This window comes from Pseudorasbora parva, chromosome 10, assembly GCF_024679245.1.
Source record: "Pseudorasbora parva isolate DD20220531a chromosome 10, ASM2467924v1, whole genome shotgun sequence".
NCBI classification, from domain to species: Eukaryota; Metazoa; Chordata; class Actinopteri; order Cypriniformes; family Gobionidae; genus Pseudorasbora; species Pseudorasbora parva.
Genome location: NC_090181.1, coordinates 22,131,276 through 22,150,145, shown reverse-complemented (window position 1 = coordinate 22,150,145; position 18,870 = coordinate 22,131,276). Strand labels below are relative to the sequence as shown.

General features: G+C 38.7%; 1 protein-coding gene across 3 annotated transcripts in view; it reads right to left on the bottom strand.

Moving 5' to 3' along the window:
• wdpcp (WD repeat containing planar cell polarity effector) overlaps nucleotides 1–18,870 on the bottom strand; it is a 76,273-nt gene that overhangs the window by 52,882 nt on the left and 4,521 nt on the right. Inside the window, exon 2 of one of the 3 annotated variants that reach the window (XM_067455532.1) lies at nucleotides 7,900–8,131. The exons of the other annotated variants lie outside the window; for them this stretch is intronic. The gene's annotated coding sequence lies outside the window, so the exon portion shown is untranslated. The remainder of the gene's footprint in view (nucleotides 1–7,899; nucleotides 8,132–18,870) is intronic. 3 annotated transcript variants of the gene reach the window in all.

The following is an 18,870-nucleotide window of genomic DNA, read 5'->3' as shown; positions in this document are numbered from 1 at the left end:
AAATGTAATTAACATTGCCATAGTGAAATAATAAGATTTTAGTACATGGACATCACATAATGTGAGTCTCAAACACTATTGCCTCCTACTTCTTATGTAAATCTTATGCATGAAAAACACCACAGAAAAATAAGTGATTCTCAACATAACGCCAACTGTGATGCAATCACTGGGATTATTATCACATATTGTACGGCCCCAATATTTGCATCTGTCCAAACATGTTCCTTGTCAGGCGGAACTGACAAAGCCGATTCATCTGGACTGCAGGTAAACAAGCAACACTCAAAGCTAGCGAAAATGACAGCTCGCATGGACACACATCATGTTCCAAGCTGTGCAGGAGATGTGAGAACTTTTCATACCCTTCCCACAGACCAAATATGTCAACAGTCTTGGTTGATGTTTATTATAATCGGATACCGCCACTATTTAATTCAAAAAAATCGTTTGTTTTCTCGGCCCATTTCAAGCAAGCTTCGCTCAATGTCTTAAACTAGAGAAAGGGGCAATTACAACTATATTCCTGCAAGCAGTGAGTAGTGATTGATCCACTTATTGACTGTTTAAACAATTTCTGATTAAATTGAAAGTTTCTTAGAGAGACAGCATTGTCTAGATAACGCAAGATGCTAGTACAGTAACATAGGAAACACAAGTACCAAGTACCAATATATAACTCCAAGTACCATGTATAACCAAAACACCGGATAGTATACTGGTTTTGGTTTTGTCGAGGGGAAAGAAGAGCGTTCGTGCTTGATGTTGCCAGATTTCAATAATTTAAATCCCCCAATCAGAGCTTTTCTGTGAAAAGAACACTGGTGTTTGACCTAAACATTTGCAATCTGGCAATCATATGAACGTGAGCGCTCTCATGCGCGCGGATAATCTGAAAACACCAATAAACAAGTAAGCTGCATTTCATCAATCTCCATTTGAGATGTTCTGCTTAAAGTGTCATTCAGTCAGTCTATGTTCTGTCAGGATGGTCAGGACTCACGAGCCGCTTCGCTGAAAATCTAAACTGCTGTGTGCTGTGAGCTGCTTAAATAAGCCGATCAGAGCAGAGCTCAACATTAATATTCATGACTCTTCCAGTTGAAAATGGACCTGTAAAACTGTATCTGGACAATTCTTGCCCTCAAATAAGCCACATACCCAATATGTAGATAGCAGAAAACAATTGTACGTATTGTTTTAACTCATTCTAGGGCACCTTTAATAAAACCCTGGTTCAGAACCTCGGAATGGGCAGAAGGTTAGCCTTCCAACAGGACAATGAACCCTAAGCATGCTCACAGCAAAGACAATGCAATAATGTCTTATGGACAACTCTGTGAATGTCCTCGAGTAGAAAAAATGCTCTCCACCATACAATCCCCGTCCAACCTGACAGAGCTTTAGAGGATCTGAGGAGAAGAATGGTAGAACATCGCCAAATACAGACGTACAACGCTTGTCTCATCATTAAGAGTACACATACTATGTATCATAATTATTTTCCTTTTTAATACATTTGCAAAGTTGTCACTAAACAACTTTAGCTGTCGTGGAGTGTAGATTGATGCGAAAAAATGAAGGGGTTCAAACACTTTCCCAAGGCATCTCTGTTTTTCCTCTCTCTCTTTCTTCTGTATCTCAACCTGAAGCTACTGAAGTGAAAATATAATACAGTACAACGAAAAGAAAACAGAAAAGGCAGCAGCTCTTATCAGAGTCCTCTAGGGCAGAGCCTGGCCATGGCCATCAGCATTAACATTAGAGAGAGACAAAACAAAGAAAAACACTTTAGGAGAGAGAAATGGAAAGGGGAACAGGGAAGTCAAACATACAAGTAGATGTGCTGACAAAATGGTGTCACAGATTACAGAAGGGCATGATGGGATACTGGAGGATGCCCAGGAGTGCTGTGGGGAGGGTGATAAGACAGAGGAGAAAGAAGATGATGGGGTGAGAGAGAGAGAGAGAGATAGAGAGAGAGAGAGAGAGAGAGAGAGAGAGAGAGAGAGAGAGAGAGAGAGAGAGAGAGAGAGAGAGAGAGAGAGAGAGAGAGAGAGAGAGAGAGAGAGAGAGAGAGAGAGAGAGAGAGAGAGAGAGAGAGGTGGGGGGAGAAGGCAAAAAAGTGGGAAAAATAGCATCATAACATTCAAAAGACAGTCTGACTTGAAAAATAAGCACTGCAGGAAAGAAAAAAGCTTTTGATTTAAATGTTTTTCAGCTGGTAAATTTACAGTTATGAGTTGGCTTAGATGGCTGATTGGTTTCACTGTCAGCAGATGGGACCAACGACTAAAATGTCACTTTCAATCTGGCTTTGTTTTTTTGTAAAGATTCCTTAAAGGGGTGCTTCAGCGCTGGGAAGATGAATGTGTATTTAAACGGAGTCATTTATGTAGTAGAATTCAGTGCCTTCTAGAATGAAAAAAACAGAAAATGTATTTTTGGCTCGTGTGGATGAAAGACAACAACTCCCAGAATGCACTGAGGCCACTCCCAAAGCCACCGCTACTGGATCACTTGCTGAACGCATTAATTTTCATAAAATAATTTAGTTCAGTTAGAGAACAGACACTACAATTAAAAACTGAACATATCTGTTCAATATAATGTGAGTGAGCCAAGCGAGTGTCATGGCACAAACGCAGCAGGAGTCAGGAGATCATTCGAATATACTACTAATGTTTCTACTGATATAAAGCCATAATGCAAATCGCTTAAGTAACCCTTTAAACCAGTGGTCGCCAACCCGTCGATCGCGATTGACTGGTAGATCTTTATCACTGTCCCAGTACGTAGCTCCCTATAAATAACCGAAAAATAAGTAACACATTATCAATGCTCGATATTGCTCCATGTGCTCCCAAAATGTATACTCTTCAACCTCCAAATTCGACAAGCCATAAATCGTAAACAGCCGGTTTTGTGCTCCAAACACACAATTAGCAACCCAACACACATTTATGCCCAACCCAACGGTTTTTAGTTTAATTTTGGCTGATCTCTATTCTGGACTTGCACACAAACTGCATTGCAATCATTTCCCGAATGTGTGAAAATATTACGAAGTCTGTTAACGGACCACAGCCCCAAGATGGGACACGCTGATGATGGACGCGAAGAGGAGTGCAGACACGCAGCAGAGAAAATACCAGACACCGTGTCTGACGCAATCTAGACGAAACTGAACAAATGTAAATGCATCTTGTTGTAGAAACACAAATTTTACTTCTCCCAACAATTTTAATAAATAATTGTGTGAGAGCGTGTTAGACTATGTCATGTTATAGTTATGACAGCGCTACTGCAGCACGCATCGCCACAGACGAGCAGCTGAATATCTCTTCATCAAACAAATGAAAGTGAAAGTTGCAGACGCATCATCATTAAAAGTAAACACACAGAAAAATAGGGTGTCAAAATTGTACCTTTAGCTTGTCACTGGGGCAGTACCCATAAAAGGACATCTTTGTACCTTTTTTACTCCTAAAAGGTGCATATTAGTACCTTTGAGTACAAATACGTACCCTTAAGGTACTACTATGAACCTTTTGTAAAAATGGTACAACGTTGTTCTTTTAAGGGTACTTTTTAAGCTCTCTCTCTCTCTCTCTCTCTCTCTCTCTCTCTCTCTCTCTCTCTCTCTCTCTCTCTCTCTCTCTCTCTCTCTCTCTCTCTCTCTCTCTCTCTCTCTCTCTCTCTCCTATTGTGGTCTTTGAATTTTGAAATTAGCTGTTGATCAATAGGCTATAACGCAGCTCATATTTTTTAATTTCGATGAGGTGAACTCCATGAAAAATGCATATAGCGCAGGAATTGAAGATCGGATTTATATTCGTTTTGCTGAGACACATTTATGTGTCCAAGTGTAAATGGAATCATTCAAAAAATCAGATAGATATCTGATCTGTAAAAACACCTACTATCACTTATGCTGAAGAAAAATATAAATATTGAACTGGGGAGGGGAGTAACATGTATATCTGAACAAAATCTTCAGAATAGTTTTGATGGCATTTTTATAGTGGGAGTGGGACTCAAAGAAACATTTCTTTTCAATAAGCACCACCTACTGTCATTAATTCAGTTAAAATCTGTTTTTGTTTTGTGCAGGTGTAACAATTTCACAAAGCTAAAGTCATTGAAATACAAAAAACACCTGTTCGTGCTACATGTGTGTATCTTTGGTTGGATTGTGATTAAAATGCAGTAGTTGCCCCTTCAAATGGCTACATTTTTCCACGCCAGTTTGGCCTGTTATAGAGCAAATAAACAACAAATAAATTTGCTTAAAGAAAATCGGCAGCTGGTATCAGAAATAGCTTTACCGTTGCTGTAATGAAATATCTATAGGTAGGCCGTGACATATCTATAGGTAGATTTTGCCTCTCATCAAGGTTGAGGTCAGGGATCTTTGGATTGAAAAGTTTGGTGACCACTGCATTACACAATAGCCATGTCCTTAATGACATCTTCCACCAGAAAGTGACAACTTTTGTTAAGAACAATGTATTTTAAGATCTTTTGTGGTATTAGTTGGTTTGTCTCAGTCAAAAACATACTATCCTGTCCAATAAAATTACAGAAATCTGCATTAATCAACATTTAAAAAGATGGTTAAATCCTGTTAAGCATCAGCCTAATTTTCTTGCCATTGTGTAGCCTAAATAATCAAGCCCTAATTACTTGATCTTATCAAGAAAGTTTCTGAAGGTCTATTATAGCCTTTTATAGAAAAAAATTGCTTACATTTCAAAGTACATACATATTTTAGACATTTCCATTAACTAACCTCAGTTCAAAAGGCAACACAGCCAGAAAAGCCATACGCAAGCAAAGAAAAGATCTGAATTAGTCTATATATTCCCAACTGTCTGCTTTCAGCAGTTGAAATATCACAGCTTTTTACAATTTATACTGTATCATATCAGCCCACTCATCTATTTCTTTCCTCCACTTTCTCAGGTCCTCATAAAAGGGAGAGACAAGTCAAGTGTGACAGACAATATGTGGCTACCATGTAACATGAAGGTGCCATTGAAAAGACACAAGGACAGAGTGGCGCCATGGTGCGCGCACACACACACACACACACACACAGCCTGGGTGTCTTTGAGAGAGGCCTCTATTCACATTCAGCAGGCAAATAATAGTGAATGACAGGCAAGCAGCTCAAAATGAGGTAAAACTAATACTATTCATGTGAGAAGACATCTACAGTATGTGTGTGCGCGTGTGTGTGCGTGAGTGTGTTCGAGCGCGTGTGTAAGAACTGTCAATCAGGGCCCTAAATGAAGTTGGGCAGCGTGAGTGATGTGGCCGGGGGGCAGGTCTGTCTGTCTGTCAAATGAGAAGAGAAAGGAATGAACAAGTGTGAAAAACGAGGAGATCCCGACGGGGATGATCTGAAAAGGAAGAATCTACTACAATTGTTGTTAGAGAGCAGGAGAGCAAGGCCATTGAGAGTTCAAGAGTTGAAAAGTTCAGACAGAGGGGGGGAAAAAAGAGAGTTTGAGACAGAAGATCGGCACAAACGTGTACTGGAGTTGCCAGCACGCTATTTAGCAGCATTAATTGAGACTAGGCAAGGATTTACTAGCCTTTCCCCAAGAAGATGTCGGTTTAAAAGAGGAGGAGAACTGTAAAGTGGGAGGGTGAGAAAGAAAAAGAGAAAGCACGTGTCAGCATGTTTGGATAGATGGCCTCAGACTCTGCCATGCTCTTAGACCTGACCGAGCAACACACACATACACACACACATACGTACAATGCCATCGTCACAAGTCATCTTATATACTGGACATTCTACCACTTCATTCCTCCCTCCCTCGTGATCTCTATCTTTCTCTCTCCATCCCTTTCACAGTCCTTAAATGATTTTTGAAAATGTATTATGTGTAAATATTACATGTGATTTGGCACTGCAAGGACAATCAGCTGTCCTTCCTGTCTTTTCTTTTTATTGCTCTGGCCACATCTGGGTCCTCACGTCTCCCTGCATCAGGTCTACGTCATGTTCACACAGTCGATCAGAGACCCTGGGCATCTTTCTTCTGGCAAGTCAGTAGAAAGCTCTCTTTAGTGTCCTAAGTACACTGTAAAAAACACTGTCTCCAATTGAAAGTTTTCTAAAAAAAATATCTGAAAGTATCTAACAAAATAATTTATGCAATTTAATTCACAGAAAATCTATTTGGCCGACTGAAAAATGTAGAACTCACTAGAACATTTTCAATTGGAGACCTAAATTATTTTACAGTGTAATTTGTAATCAGCCTGCCAGCCTTACAGTTCAATATCACTTCACAAAAAAATGATTTCAGTTATTTCAAAAGGTCCTTACAGCCTATAACAACAAAATAACAAAAACCACAGACACTAACCTATCAAATAAGATAATAAAAACAGCTAATTATTTCCATGTTTTGTGCAACAAAATGGTTTTTTTTTGTGTACGGAAAGCACATCTGAAAACACATGGGGGCAGTCATGGCCTAATGGTTAGAGAGTAACTGGTAACCAGGATGTTAAGGGTTCTTGAGCAAGGCACCTAACCCCCAATAGCTCCCTGGGCATCACAGACAAAACTGGCTGCCCACTGCTCTGGTTGTGTGTCCAGAGTTTGCAGTGTGTGTGTGTGTGTGTGTGTGATTACTACTTCTAATGTGTGAGCACTAACTTGAATGGGTTAAATGAGTAAGAGTTACCAAATGCAGGTGGATTTGAACAGTGGTATGCAACATGCTCACTCCTACCGCCACTGATTTTTCAATTGTAGTCTTTTAAAAAGGCATCTGAAAAAATAAATGAAGTGTTGTCAAAAATATTGATGCTCTTCGATACTGAAATATCTGAAATGCTTTGAATACTCATTTTCCACTGAAATCAGTTGACATACAAACCCGCCTCCCCTCACTCACCCACCGGATGAATATTGTTGGTGTTACAAGGCTTAAATTTTGGCACAGGATTGTGCCTCATTTTACTCATTCCCACAGATTTTGTGTTCACACCTAAAGTGCGCACACATAAAGCCACCTTTAAGTACTAAATTGAGTTGTTTTTTGCTGATTAGTACACTTAAACAGTCCAATACACACAAAATAATGTACAATGCCAGTCTTGGCAAGTATTTACATAAACACAGTTAGTTATGTGTTAAGTGAATGGAGAAAAAAAAGATATGTAACAGTATAATGGATTATATATATATATATATATATATATATATATATATATATATATATATATATATATATATGACAGTTTTATGGTGGCTGGTTAGCAAACAAGTTAATGTCAAGCCCTGGTTACCATACTTGTCCTTCACATCACTTTCACTTTCATACAATCTTTTCCCGCTCTCCCTCCCACTCAAAAGCACACACATATAGAAAGGACACACACTTGTACAGAAATGTTTTGTCAGCAGACTCAGCACTGCTCTGACGATATTATCAGTAAAATAGTTTAACAACTTTTAAGCTACATGACATTTCTCACTAGCGAGGTAATAACGGCACTATTCTTGGAGCAGATAAATTTACAGTAGATACGCTGCTGCCAAACACTGTTTAGAGAGACCAACTCAGGTAATACACATACTTAGGGTGTACTCATATAGGTGCTCTGAACCCGGTTCGTTTGACAAGTGTGAGTGCTCCGTTCCATGCCCTGGTGGGGTTCGTTTTTCGCCGGCACTGGCCTCCTTAGAAGAGGTGGGCCAGAGTGCCGTTCGGTTAGCACTAACCGCACCAGAGCATGGAACAACTGTGCACTATGGTCATCATTACGACAGCAAACACCAAATTATTACTACTTGGATAGTAGTAATAATACTAGATACTACTTTTCGATTAAATCAATTATATTTAGGTTTATAATGGTCCTGGTTATCACCTTATTGATGAACATGAATTGTAGTTTGCAAGTAAAGCTGCAAATTCCTCCAAAGTCAGCTGCCTCCGTAATAATCTGCTGTCCTTCCTGTCTTTTTTTTATTGCTCTGGCCACATCTGGGTCCTCATGTCTCCCTGCATCAGGTCTACGTCATGTTCACACAGTCGATCAGAGACCCAGAGCATCTTTCAGTAGAAGTCAGTAGAAAGCTCACTTTAGCGTGCTGAGTACACTGTAAAAAAAAAAACCCACATATACAAATATTTTTTTTGTGAAGTGATATTGAACTGTAAGATCCGCATGTGGATTACAAATTACACTGTACAATTCAGGTCTCCAGTTGAAAATTTTCTAGGGACTGATCACATCTAAAAAAAAATCATTTATGCAATTTAATTCCCAGAAATTCAATGTGGCCAACTGAAAAATTTAGATCTCACTAGAAAATTTTAAATTGGAGACCTGAATTGTACAGTGTAATTTGTAATACGCATGCGGATCTTACAGTTCAATATCACTTCACAAAAAAAATATTTAAGTTATTTCAAAAGGTCCTTACAGCACAACAAAATAACAAAACAATAGAAATACGTGTAGTGCAGTCAAGTAAAAATAACTGCGCGGCATAGGCTACATGATAAATCTATTAGGCAGTCTATTAGTGAAAGCACTTTTCTTCTGTTCTTCTTCAAAACAAAAAGTTGCATCATGAATGCCGCAAGCGTGCTCCGGCCCAGTACATTAGTGTGAGTGCAGGCCAGTGGGGGGACTAGGGAGGGGGGATAATCGCGCTTGGGCACGGAACAAGGCAACTGTGCCTATAGAGTATGCTCTCTCTCTCTCTCTCTCTCTCTCTCTCTCTCTCTCTCTCTCTCTCTCTCTCTCTCTCTCTCTCTCTCTCTAATAACTACATTAATCAGCTATCAGTGGCTGAAGCCTCCGTTACTAGTTTTAAAACTACGTTTTGCAATTAACAACCGAGGCTTAGGATGAGATGCGTGAGAAATTAGACCTACATACAAGAGCGTTTTAAGGACAAACACCTGACAAATGTCTCGAAATACATAATTTGAACAATGTTTTGAGGTGTGGTAACCATAGCTAGCAGGATAAGACAAAAGAGAAAGAAGATTATGTAGCGAGAGAGAGGAAGTGATCTTCATAAGAGTGATAAGTAGCACGATAAAAAGAGAGGAGTATGAAGGGTGAGAAATCAAAGTGCATTACCAACTGCATTCTAATAATTAAATGGCCCATCATCAATTATTCTTTGCATATACACTGCCTAGCCAAAAAAAGGCATTGTTTGGATTTAAAAAGGCAGTCTATGACTTGATCATTATTGCTGTGATTTTTATGTTTCTAGCATGTGTTTGATCACAGCTTTTAATTTCTTAAACAATAATGTAGGAAGACACATCATGGCCATACAGGAATATTTTAAAATAGAAAAACATTATTTTGAACTCTCAATATTAGTTTTATAATATTTTTTGATCTAATAAATGAAGCCTTAAATGCATAAGAGACTTTCAAAAACATTTGTAAAAAAAACCTTACTGACACCAAACTTTTGAATAGTAGTGTATGTGTGTGCAACTGTGCATGCATTAATGCTGCATCTGCACATTATGGTTGGGGGTTTTCAGCTACTCTTTCCGCTAGTTTTAACATTTTGAGCGAGTCATTTACTTATTCATTCAACCGATTCATATAAAAACACAGAATCATTTAGAAACACTGATTCACTTTTAGCAATTTTTAGGAAAGTGACTATGTGTGACTGAGTGAATTCATAGTATCCAGAGGCTGTATTGAATCATTTACTCAACTGATTCATTAAAAAACACTAATTCCTTCTGGAACAAAACACCACCAATATGTGAGTAACTGGGCATTTTGGTGTGGTTTACCTTAGAATGAAGCTTACTCACTCAATAATCATTTATTGTTGATTGAACTGCTCTATAAAAGCAATATTACACACACAATTTTGTTTTTTATATTTATATGATATTTACTAAAAATGTCCTTACTTGTATTTGTGTTGTTTTTTACTTTAACATTATTTTTGTAATTATAATTTTGACATATAAAACACAGTAACACATCCACCTTGAAAAAATTTTTTTGACAGAAAGTCATTGATTTTTTTTTTATGTCCATCAAAGTCAGTTTTGTTTTCTCAAAATCTGGGCAAAGCTGAGTCAAACCGATCAGTTCAATGGACTCAACATTTGAGTTATATTATCTTTATTATTATTATTATTGTGTGTGTGTGTGTGTGTGTGTGTGTGTGTGTGTGTTTAATACCCACAAACTTCTATGACTCCATGTATAAGAGTTTTAAATTGAATGTTCAGGCTGGCTGTCTCACTAAACACTTAGATAAAGACAGTTTTGAGTGGCTTTGGTTTAAATTCTTCTATCCTGACAGGTCGGGCGTAATGCGATTCTTGTTAGCATAGCCAGAAACATGGGTGGTAATAACCTGAGTCTAAAACTCACAAGGAGGTCTAAGTACATCTGTAAACGTCATTAGAGCAAAATGATCAGGAGAACGAAGGCCAAGAAAAGAACAGAAGAAAGGAAAAAAGGAGCGATGCCTTTTAAGAAGGAGTTTACCCAGAGACCTGGAGCAGAAAGCCAAACAGTGGGGGCACGAGGTTGGGTCACACTTCTCAGAACCAAGGAATTTCTTGTCATTTAAGAAATGGCAGGGATCTTTTTTTGTCTGCATACTCAGTTTTTTTCTCTCTCTGTGACTTTCAAACACTAGGCTAGAGTTTGTTTGTGAAATAAATTCTGGTGACCAAAGGTGAGTAAACGTCAACAAAAGCCAAAACCGGAGCCACTAAACAATGGGGGAGCAGCTCTAGGAGTCTGTCTACCAGTGTCCAGTGTGGTTGTTGGTGAGACAGGTGTCAGTGTGTCCGTGTCTTTGTTTTTGTTGTTGGATTTACTTTCTTTAATGTCCCTGCCAGCATTCATCCCCTGACGTTTTGCGGTTTGGCCCTTTGACAAGGATGCATGGAAGGAGAAGACCTCGGAACGTCACGAGCAGCTAAAAGGTCAGGAGAATGTTCCGGACTTCACAGCAGCTCATTACGGATAGTCTGCAGGATGCTGTCACAAAAAAATGACAACCTGTCAGTCCAGAAAGGCAAACGTTGACATGGTGGCCGCAACACAGCACATGCCTGCCCTTCCTCTCACTCGCTTTCCCTCACTCTCTTCTTTTCTTCAGGGTGACATACAGAGTGATTGACCTCGTTTACACCTTTCAGAGTTATTTCTGTATCAGACCACACAGAGGACAAAAATAACATCTCGAGATCTTTTTACGAAACACTGTAAAAAATGTGTAATATTGTAAATAAAACAAAGGTTATTGGAGCATATTTAACTAATATATATTTCAGTCTTTCTACTTTAAAGCTACACTGTGTAACTTTTTCAGTTTATTCTAAGCTAAAAACACTTAGTTCTTTCAAAAATATATGTGCTCATTAATGTATATTTACTTATTTTAAGTAATAAAATATTCTCGTAAGTTTATAATATGCCATTGAAAATACAGACTCCTCCAGGGACAGGGACATACCCATAAATCCAAGCTTCGGCTTTCGCGTTTTAACACTCGATGGCACCGTGTCGAATGTGAAGACACGGTGGGGGAGGGGGATTGCCATGTTAATCTTGGACTAAATCGGCCACCGTAGGAGTTAAAACGAAATCAGAATTGAGAGGAAGATAAACTATTATTCACTAGATGGTCATATACCTTTTCAGCGCTAGATGGGGGAAAATATCACACAGTGTAGCTTTAAAATTATGTTTAATTGAATGTGTTATATTCCATTTCTTTGTAATTATTTGTGAGATTGACTGAAAACCTTACTTTACATTTTTGTAAATTATACTTAAATATAAAATATAATTTATGCACCTCTTGGAACACAAAAAAAATTATAATGGGAAAACATATTTACACTATATTGCCCAAAGATTTGGGATGCCTGCCTTTACATGCACAAGAACTTTAATGATATGCCATTCTTAATCCATAGAGTTTAATATGGGGTTGGCCCACCCTTTGCAGAAATAACAGCTTCAACAACTTTTTTGACCATTCTTCTAGAAGCACATTTGTGAGGTCAGGCACTGATGTTGGGCGAGAAGGCCTGGCTTGCAGTCTCCGCTCTAATTCATCCCGAAGGTGTTCTATCAGGTTGAGGTCAGGACTCTGTGAAGGCCAGTCATCCGTGTCTTTAAGGACCTTGCTTTGTGCATTGGTGCGCAGTGATGTTGGAACAGGAAGGGGCCATTTCCGAACTGTTCCCACAAAGTTGGAAGCATGAAATTGTCCAAAATGTTTTTGTATACTGATTTGCTGAAGCATTAAGAGTATATTTTACTGAAACTAAGGGGCCAAGAATCCCACACCTTAATCCCCCTCCACCAAACTTGGCACAAATATAGTCAGGCAGGTACCGTTCTCCTGGCAAAAGCCAAACCCAGACTCATCGATTGAATTCCTAGACAGAGAACAAACACTTGTGGCCATGGAAGTGATTGGAACACCAGAATTCAATGATTTGGAGGGGTGTAACAAAACTTTTGGCAATATAGTATATATGCGCATCAAACAATTTAGACAAAAATGTAATAATTTAATATAATTAATATAATATACATATATAATATTCATTCATATAGACATGTGCCGATATTTGGTAATGCGATATATCACGATAATGAATATGCACAATGTTGTTATCATGGGCACTTCAAAATACTGTAAATAATATTTTTCATGACAATTATAAAAAACATTATAATACATTTAAGAATACTTTGCCCATCAACCACATAAAATGCCCAACACCTCTGTATTCTGTGTCAAAAAGACAAGCTCAGATGGAACTGATGGAACTGCAGAATGCAGCGGTTATCCCGGAAACCCCACAAACAAACCAATTGCGATAAAGATTTTAAATGCTCCAAACAGCCGTTCATTTTTTGGAATCTCAATGGGTGCGTTTACATGCACACCAGTAAGCTAATAACTCAAAAAATCAGCTTATTGAAATAATCAGTTTTCCCTGTTTACATGCAAACCAGTAAACTGACAATGCAAGTAAACCGCGTTTACATGACTTTATAAATAAAACGGGTTTTTCCATGTAGTGACGTCAAAAATAATAATGTCTGTATCTGACTCTTTTTCAAATGTTACTTCAGTTGTGATTTTAAATAAAAGCGTGCACCGTGTCAGCTGGAGAATTATTGCTCATATTATCCCTCATGAAGTTACAGATACAGCATTTGACTGAACCTCTTCTACTTCTACTGCATGAGAAGAGAACACATCTTTACAATTTTCTGGGTCTTAAAAGAGTCTGCGTTTGTGATGCATGTCCTTATTTCATGTAAAACGTTAGCTAGCTAGCTCTCCTAGCTTCTGACACCAAAAAGAATTGAAAAATATATGGTTATTTTTAAACCGGTTCCTGCCTAGGTTCCATGTCCCTAAACATTTCCTGCATGCCATTTGTCAAACGAAAAGACAGTCCCACCCCCAGCTCTGGCCAATGGTGGAGCCAATGTTGCTGTGTCAGGCTGGTTGTGATCCATGTAAAACAAATAAACAAACTAAAACTTTGATTACTAGCAATGCACGATTTGCACAGACTACACTGACAATTGAAGTATTACTTGTAATGAAATGTTCTTTTCCTCCAGGTGTTTTTGGCAGTCCGGATAAGAGTCTTGCCCTTTCTCTGACCCCTAAAGCCTTCACCGCTGACAGAGACGAGACACAAAGTTATTTTCAATTTAAAATAAAGGTTGGATTTTCCTGTGACCCTTGACATTTGAGTTTGAGCATCATCATGTGAGTCCGTGAGCGGATGAGAAGGAACCGAGAGAGCAGGCAGAAAAGGAATGCTGGGTTGGACTGGGAATTCTCTGAGACCATCTGACAAACAACTAGAGTGATCAGCCCTGCATACACAAAACACACCCACCCAAGTGCCCCTCTACAAACATATTGACTTCAATTCTACAGGGATAGCCAGTTGATCATAAACCAAGCACACACACTCCCTGCTATTCTATCCATGGCTCCTACATGTTGCATTTGACTGATGATAGTCAACACATACACGTTTCCCCTCTTCCTCTTTATATGGGAAAATCCTCAAATGCAGGCGGCTGGCCCCAGGTCAGTGGACACAATAGCAGGGAAGTGCACTTCTGTGTCAAGACCTGTCTTGTCAGATCCTATATCAGCTTTCCCAAGCAAGGGGCCCGTGGGGCTGGGACTAGAGCTTGGAGAGTATTCTGCAGCAGTTAAAGTATTAAAAAGGGTTTTGAGAGATCTCGTATTTCAGACATCACACTCTTCTGACAAACTAAATGAGGTGGTACTCACCAATCAGTTGTGTGACTAAGAGCCAGTGCAAGTGACACGAGACGAATCTTACTTGAGCATGTGTCAAGCCTCTGCTACAAGTTACAACTCTTAGATGCCCTAAAATGCTCATATGAGACCAGTGTGCTCAAAAACATCCTTATTACTCAGTTTGAGTTTCATACTGGTACCACATCACTATTTATAATAGGAAACAACTATTGAGAGCAACAAACAAACAAAAAATTCTTAATATTTGTCTTGTTTCTCAGTAGAAACATCTAAATAACCTTAAAACAAGTTTAATTTGCCTGACAAGTGACAAGTAGCTTGCCTTAAAATGATCAACTCCCATATATAGACACTGTCTCAAACACTAAAGATCTATCTAAACAGAAAAGAGACATTTGAACTGAACTTTTCAACACTGTAAAATCAGTCATATATTGTGATGACTAAGGTCCGGTTTCACATACAGGGTTTAAGTAGCTTTTACACATGTGCCTTAGAAGAAAAAAAACATTACTGGTGTGTATCTTGAGACAAAACAATGGCACTAACATATTTTAAGATACATTATATTGCCCAAAGTATTGAGATCACCAACTTTAAATAGCTACAGATTTCCAAACTTCATCTGGCCTTCAGATTAGCTCACGAATAGTGCATAGAGAGCTTCATGGAATGGGTTTCCATGAACGAGCAGCTGCACCCAAGACTCAATTCAAGTGCAATGCAAAGCGTTGGATGCAATGGAAAGCATGCCACCAATGTTCAATACAGCAGTGGAGACGTGTTCTCTGGAGTGACCAACCATGCCTCTCTGTCTGGCAATCTGATTGACGAGTCTGGGTTTGCCAGCTGCCAGGAGAACGGTACTTGTCTGACTGCATTTGTGCCAAGTGTAAAGTTTGGTGGAGGGGGATTAAAGTGTGAGGTTGTTTTTCAAGGGTTGGGCTTGGCCCCTTAGTTCCATTGAAAGGAACTCTTAACACTTCAGCATACCAAGACATTTTGGACAATTTCATGCTCACAACTTTGTGGGAACAGTTTAAGGATGGCCCCTTTCTGTTCCAACATGACAGCGCACCAGTGCACAAAACAAGGTCCATAAAGACACGGATGAGTGAGTTTGGTGTGGAGGAACTTGACTGGCCTGCACAGAGTCCTGACCTCAACCCAATAGAACAGGGTTTGGACCTTTCAAACTTAACATCAAACTTAGTCTGTAATTTTAGTCTGGGACTAGACTTAAGCCTTGTCTGTGAAACAGACTGTTTTTTGTTTTTAGCACTGAAAGAGGGAGAACAGGACACACAAACACAGATGACTGAAAGTATTAAAACAGTTTGTAACTTTTTTCAGTCAGACAAATGGCACTGGACCCACCCCCAACCACACACACACACACACCTGCATACAGTAACTGCGAGCAAGCTTTTTTGGAGGACCCAACTACATGTTGGGTCAACTACCATGATCCAGACAGGAGGCTGTGGCTGGCATGACAACGCTATCCTAGCTAACATCGGTAACTTAGGGCACAACGACTACAGGCCTAATCCCTAAACTGACTGAGAGAGACACAAACAAAAAACAAACCTCAAACTCAGGACCTGGTCCAGGATGCTTACTGTATCTCTGTTTCTCCATTTCTCACCATTGTGCAAGAGAGTGTGAAGGCCAGGACTGTCTGTCCAGTTTAAGGGATTTGAATTAATGCAACATGTTTTGATTGCTGGACAGCTACAATCGAATACAAAGGCCGACTTGAACAGCACCAGCCTCTGATCCCCAAGGCAATGATTCACTCCTTTAGATGAGCGCAGTGGATGTGTAGGACTCTAAGAAGAGCATTGTTGAAGCGAGGAACAAAATAACAAAAAAGACCAGTCAGAGACCAAACGCAACGCTGAAGAGTGTCATGGTTAGTGGCTCATCAGCACACTCCACTGTCACGCATAGACAACTACAATCTAAGAGATTAATTTAGTCTAGTGCTAGTTCACCTCCTTTATAAGTTAATGTTATTGTGATTTAGGGCGAAAGTGATCAAAAGCCTGTTATTTAACATGCACCAATACACACACACAAATATCATTTAATAATATAATTTTATATTATATATCATATATTATAACATATTTTATTACTTTATGTTGTTGTTATGTAAAATAATATTATGTACCCTTATGCTAAGGAAAAGGCACATTATACAGTCTGTCAAATTAAGTTGACAGCAATATCTCTGCGCTTTGATTTCAAAACGGATTTCATGGCATGTTTACCAGACACAGAAGAGGATAGATGGGGTGATTGACAGGAGGAGGGTGGGACTGCTTTATAAGCAAGTGAAGTGTGTGCTTTCATTTTGATCATAGATTTTGTGTGTGTGTATGTGTGTGTGTGTGTGTGTGTGTATGTAGCTGCCAGGCATGGGAAAGTTTGAGGCTGACAGAGTGTGTAGTCGACAGGCATGGGGAAGTCTGGGGTTGAAAAAGCATTCTTGAGTAAATACTCCTGAGGGCTTTGTTGTTTGAAGCTAAATCAAAGAGCACTTAGAATGATCACGAGCCAGGAGAACCCAGCTGTACATTTGTGAAACAATGTGACAACTTGAAATGCGGTTGTCTTTAAAACCCCTAAAGGAGGAGAAACTAAACACTTGCTCAATTACTTCCAGTCAGGTTTCAAGGGGCTGGAACTAAATGTTGTGCCTTTAAAAAAAGAAAAAAAGAAAAAAAAAGTGCCGGTTGTAAATCAGCACAATTAAAATAAAACCATTCAGTGATTTGAAGATTATAAAGGTTTCTTGTTTTGGTTGCATTTATGTTATAGGAATTACACTACATAACTAGTGCTACACTGACACCTATTGTTCACAAAGCAGAACTACGGTTTAAAATTAGGGCACTAGAAAAATAATCTAAGATCATACTAAGAAATAAATTCAGTGATGGACATCACAGTTCTCACGTAACCCCACTGAGAGACAGCAAATTATCAAGATGGTTTTGCTACCAGATAATGGAAGGGAGATAACAGTTGTCTGGTTTTGGTCCCCGGCAGACAGTCCCAGATCATCAAGAGATACTACTGCCTTTAAATAAAGCAGCAGCTTATTGTGACAGAGGGAATAAAAAATATTTAGAAACACAAAAATAAGGGTACGTGAATCTTAATCCAATCAACATGGATTACACGTCCGTGTACAGTACACATAATACTTGGCACTTTCATAGTGCCAATCCTGTCATTTCTACCATGGATGAATACCAATGGTTTCAGTTAAAAAGACAAACAAACAAAAAGAACAAATGTCTATGAAGCAATGATACCACCATAATGACAAGTCCTCATGACCTTGCTGAAATCAATTATGTTTTATGTTTTGCATAAGTCTCTTATGCTCACCAATGTTGCATTTAAAGGATCAAAAATACAGTAAACAGTAATATTGTGAAATATTATTATAATTTAAAATAAGTTTTTTCTATTTTAATCTATTTTAAAATGTAACTTATTCCTCTGATGGTAGAGCTGAATTATCAGCATCATTATTTCAGTATTCAGTGTCACATGATCCTTCAGAAGTCCTCTATTATACTGATTTGCTGCTCATGAAACATCCCATTATTATCTATGTTGAAAACAGCTGTGCTGTTTGTTTTTTTAGGATTATTTAATTAATAGAAATTCTTATAGATCAGCATTTATTTATTTTATGGACCCATTGCCTTGTGAATAAAAGTATTAGTTTCTTTTAGGAAAAAGTATTATGGTGGTAGTGTCATTTTTTATATAATCAGGTGATTTTTGACAGGTATGGATAGTACACACAGGTCCTGCTCAAAAAATTAGCATATTGTGATAAAAGTTCATTATTTTCCATAATGTAATGATAAAAATTTAACTTTCATATATTTTAGATTCATTGCACACCAACTGAAATATTTCAGGTCTTTTATTGTTTTAATACTGATGATTTTGCTCATACAGCTCATGAAAACATAATCTCAAAAAAATAGCATATTTCATCCGACCAATAAAAGAAAAGTGTTTTTAATACAAAAAAAGTCAACCTTCAAATAATTATGTTCAGTTATGCACTCAATACTTGGTCTGGAATCCTTTTGCAGAAATGACTGCTTCAGTGCGGCGTGGCATGGAGGCGATCAGCCTGTGGCACTGCTGAGGTGTTATGGAGGCCCAGGATGCTTCGATAGCGGCCTTAAGCTCATCCAGAGTGTTGGGTCTTGCGTCTCTCAACTTTCTCTTCACAATATCCCACAGATTCTCTATGGGCTTCAGGTCAGGAGAGTTGGCAGGCCAATTGAGCACAGTAATACCATGGACAGTAAAGCAGGTCGTGCTGAAAAACGAAATCTTCATCTCCATAAAGCTTTTTAGCAGATGGAAGCATGAAGTGCTCCAAAATCTCCTGATAGCTAGCTGCATTGATCCTGCCCTTGATAAAACACAGTGGACCAACACCAGCAGCTGACATGGCACCCCAGACCATCACTGACTGTGGGTACTTGACACTGGACTTCAGG